Source organism: Desmodus rotundus, chromosome 1 (assembly GCF_022682495.2).
Source record: "Desmodus rotundus isolate HL8 chromosome 1, HLdesRot8A.1, whole genome shotgun sequence".
NCBI lineage: Eukaryota > Metazoa > Chordata > Mammalia > Chiroptera > Phyllostomidae > Desmodus > Desmodus rotundus.
Window position 1 is genome coordinate 170860330 of NC_071387.1, and position 4859 is coordinate 170865188.

The 4859-nt window shown below is 38.4% G+C and overlaps 1 pseudogene; it reads left to right on the forward strand.

Moving 5' to 3' along the window:
• Window positions 1-2698: 2698 nt before the first annotated feature.
• LOC112320907 (U2 small nuclear ribonucleoprotein auxiliary factor 35 kDa subunit-related protein 2 pseudogene) lies at window positions 2699-4045 on the forward strand (annotated as a pseudogene).
• Window positions 4046-4859: the final 814 nt, after the last annotated feature.

Consider the following 4859-nt stretch of genomic DNA (forward strand, 5'->3'; position numbering starts at 1 on the left):
CACGTAGATACAGAATAACATGAGAACAAAACCAAAAAGAAAAACCCCTCACTCTAACCTCAGAGAAAGGATTAAGGCATATGAGTGGTTCTCTACATTTGAGGATGTGAGGATATCTGGAGACATTTTTAGTTGTCACAATGACAGAGGGAGAGTGATTTGCAACTAACATCTAGTGATGGAGACCAGGAATGACGCTAAACATCCTACCATGCACAGTACAAACTTGACAACAAAGGAGTTTCTGGCTCCAGATGTTCATAGCGAGGCTGAGGAACCCGAGTTATACATTTCAGGAGAAGTGACAGGTTACTGAAGGTTTGAAGTACTAGGAATTTCCAAGAAAACGAATGGAGAGGAGATTCTAGAGGAAAACTTGCACAACATAATCTTAGAAGATCATTTCACAGAAGTTTGAGAACTGTTTCAAACATTTATAGGGAGTTCATCATTATCTGGAATGTGAAAAGTCACAAGAGAATGTTGCTCCCACCAAAAAGCCAGATAATTTACAAAATTATTGTAAGCATGCCAGATAGCTGAGATTGCAAAGTAACCCAATAAACTAAAATCCCAAAGTGGACACATTCCTCCTAAGAGAAACAGAAATCATGGTTGTTTTCATCTTTGGTAGAACAGAGAAAACAGTCAAAGCTGTGCATAAGAAGAAAACAGATGAACTTCTAATAAATTTTCGGAGGATGAGTATGGGCTTAGAATCCTTAAGATTTTGATTTTTGGGTACTTTCTTACTCTCACAGTACAAGTTACTCCAGGCTCATCTTGTATATTCCCAGCTATTCAGCTATTTTTCCAAGGATCCTTGCTTTCTTTTAATGGAGAATGGTATTAGAAACTAAGATATGAGTGCCGAGTGCTATTTGTTTTCACATTGTCATTATATTTTTCTTTAATTCTTTGAAGGTACTGTATTTATTACAGTTGTTTGATACTTTTTTATTAATGCCAACATTTGACTGCTTTTTTTCCTAAGACTTACACTTTCCTGTTTCTTTAAATCTCTATCTATCTATCATCTATCTATCTATATGTATATACATAAATTTGTATTGCATTTATTGGAGTGACATTGGTTAATAAAATTATATAATACAGTTCTATAATACATCATCTGTATATTCACCACCAAAAGTCAAATCTCCTTCTATCACCATTTATCCTCCCTGTATCCTTTTCTACCTCTCCCTCCCTCCAACCCCTGTCCTTCTGGTAATCACCATACTGTTGTCTGTGTCTATGAGTTTTATTTACTTTTTTTTTTTTTGCTTAATCCCTTCACCTTTTTTACCCAGCCTCCCAACACTTCTACCCTCTGAGAGCTGTCAATCTGTACTCTGTGTCTCATATCAGTCTGTTTCTACTTTGTTAGTTTATTTCATCATAAGTGTCCACGTATAAGTGAGATCATATGGTATTTGTCTTTCTCTGACTGGCTTATTTCACATAGCACAGTACTCTCCAGGACCATCCATGCTGTCACAAAGGGTAAGATTTACTTCTTTTTTATGACCAAGTAGTATTCCATTTCAATATTTTTGTTGTTGAAAGCTAGATATTTGAGATAATATATTGTAGCAAATATGAATTCTGATTTTTCCCTTGTAGGCAATTTTTAACCACCTAGGTTTAGTTTGTGGGATCTCTTTCTCCAAAGGTGTGTGGCCACTGATTTTTCTACCCTGATTAATATTTATTTATTTATTACCAGGATTATTAGGGGTTGCTACTGAGTCTGCATAGTGTGTCTTTTGCTAATTGGTCAGCCAGAGGTGGGGGTGGGGTATGTTATGCTTTAAATGTTCCGTCCCTAAGGCACTTACCCTTTCCTGGCTGGGAAGTGCATTCAAAGTTCAGGCTTCTGTGAAGCCTGCCTCAGCATCTACCTTCTGATCTCCCCTGCACATGAAAGTAGTTACAGATGTATGAAGATGAGATGTGTGAAAGCTTATAGATCCCTTCTATGACTTTGTCTAGGATCTTGTTGTTAAACTTATGGCTGGTCCATCATTCTCACCAACAGACTGTAACTTCAGGCTAACAAAGCTGTGAATTTTCCACTTTTGTTGTCTACCCAGTTTACTACTTTTATTGGCAACCCTGCCAGGGATGGATTCGCTTTATCTGTTCTAAATCACATCAGACCACCAGGCCTGCGGGGTTTTATGACTCATCCCACTCTGATAATACTCTATCTCTGAATGAGCTGGAGCTGGGAAGGCGGCTGGTGCAGCTCACGACAAGAAGGCTGAAGATTCCCACTGTTCTTACCTGAAATCCTGGCACGTTTCCTAAAGAAACATCTTTAAAGATATCATTTACTTTTGCTTTGGCCAATTTCCCAACAACTGACATGGTTGTCTTTTTGAAAATTTTGTTCAAATTAATGCTTTTTGTGAGATAATTAGCCCATCTCTTCATTTCACTACAGCCAGAAGTTTGTCTTCTCTGGTTTGGTTTCCCAACAATTCCTTTTTTTAAACAAACAAACCAAACAAAACAATTACAATCTCATTTAGCAGAGAACCCTGGAAGATGTGGACTCAGTAAATGTCTTGTCCTATCAGCATTTGATAGAGATAACCTGATTATCTGATATTTTGCAGTGTGCGTGACTTCTACACGGAAAACTTAGGAAAAGACTCCGGCCCTCTCTTGAAGGTACAGCGGTGTATGTAAAATGGCAGCTCCTAACAAGATGTTTCCAGAGAAACCAAGCCACAAAAAGAACAGGGCTGCCCTGAAAAAAGAAAAACGGAAGAAAAGAAGGCAGGAGGCTGCCCAACTGAGAGACTCAGAAATGTCACAATGGGAAGAGGAGGATATTAATGAAGAACAATTAAAAGAAGAAAAGCTGTTGGAGATACAGAGGCAAAGCTTACATGAAGAATGGTTGCTCAGGGAACAGAAGGCACAAGAAGAATTCAGAATAAAGAAGGAGAAGGAAGAGGCCACTAGAAAATGGCAAGAAGAACAAGAGAGAAAGTTAAGAGAAGAACGGGAAGAATATCAGAGAAGAGAAAGAGAACAGAAGGAGCAGAAGCTACAGGAGAAGAGGGAAAGAGAGTCAGCAAGTGCTGCCATCTGGCAAAACCCAGAACCACCCATGTACTTAAGAGTAACAGAGAAAGATCAAATTAATTGTTCATTCTACACTAAAACGGGAGCTTGCAGATTCGGAAATAGGTGTTCACGTAAACACAATTTGCCAACATCCAGCCCCACGCTCCTCATTAGAAGCATGTTTACAACATTTGGAATGGAGCAGTGCAGAAGGGATGACTATGACTCCGACGCCAGCCTGGAGTACAGCGAAGAGGAGACCTACCGGCAGTTCCTGGACTTCTACAAGGACGTGCTCCCCAAGTTCAAGAATGTGGGGAAGGTGGTCCAGTTCAAGGTGAGCTGCAACTTGGAACCTCATCTGAGGGGCAATGTGTATGTTCAGTATCAATCAGAGGAAGAATGCCAAGTGGCCCTTACTCTGTTTAACGGACGATGGTATGCAGGACGACAGCTTCAATGTGAATTCTGCCCAGTGACCAGGTGGAAAGCGGCAATTTGTGGTTTATTTGAAAGAAAACAATGCCCCAGAGGAAAATACTGCAACTTTCTTCACGTGTTCAGAAATCCCAACAATGAATTTTGGGAAGCTAATAGGGACATGTACACGTCTCCAGATAAATCCAACTCTTCCTTTGGCAAGAACTCAGAGAGGAGTGGGAGGATGGGCCACCAAGATGAGTACTGTGGCAGGCCCAGGAAGAGGAGCAGCCCAAGTCCCACCCAGAGGAAAAGTAATCACAGGGAGAAGAAATCTCACAAACACATGGCAGAAAATTATAAAAGGTGCAGCTCACAAAGCAGAGAAAGAAGAAGGGACCATCATGGCCATAGACAGGGCAGCCTGATTAGGGGGAGCCAGAGCCATCAGAGTCACAGCATCAGCTTCTCTAGACACAGGAATCCTGGGAGGAGGAGGTCAAGCAGCAGAGAGAGAACTATTTCAAGTTCCAGCTCCAAATAAGCTATTTATTATGGCCAATACATTATTTGGATAGAAGGCCCTGAACTCAAAAAGGATAACAAGTTTGACACGTGTAGATGAATCCTGTTTAAAAACCATAAGCAGTTACACAATGTAAGAATTACTTATAATCCTAACCCTTGGAAATAAATCAACAGTTGAGTATTGCTTTACATTTTTTTCTTCTTATGGATATGTACACATTTTCTAATACATAGTTAAGATTATAAGTGGCTATTTAATTTTTACATATAATAGTTGGTCATATTTTATTAGCCCATCTGTTTAGGTGATTTTATTTACATTGTGGCTATGTCAGTTTACTTAACACATCTCTATTATATTTCAAACTTATTTATAATTTTGCACTATTAAAGAATTTTATGATAGTTCTTCAAACAATTTGAAATCATTTCTTTGGGATAAAATTACATTAACTGACATAACACTAAAGTATTTCTAAATTGCCTTTTACAAGACAACAAAAAATTTACCAGCAATACATTTTGCTGACTCTACAATCCAAATTATTTTCATCTTTGCCAGACTGATTAATTATGTGTGTTTTGCTGTTTACTTCTTCACTTATAGATAACTATTTCTATATATTATATGCATTATTTCTTTCATGAATCTTGTTGGACCTTATTAATAATCTACATGAGTTTTTCTAGGCATTACTCAAACTGCTTTTATTTTTAAGTTTATTTTCTGTTTTAAAGTACTGAAAAGTATACTGTTTTTTTGTTCCTCCTGCCCCAGATTCTTAGTCCATTTTAAGTTGCAAGCTTTCTATCAGTTGCATTGTGTTGCA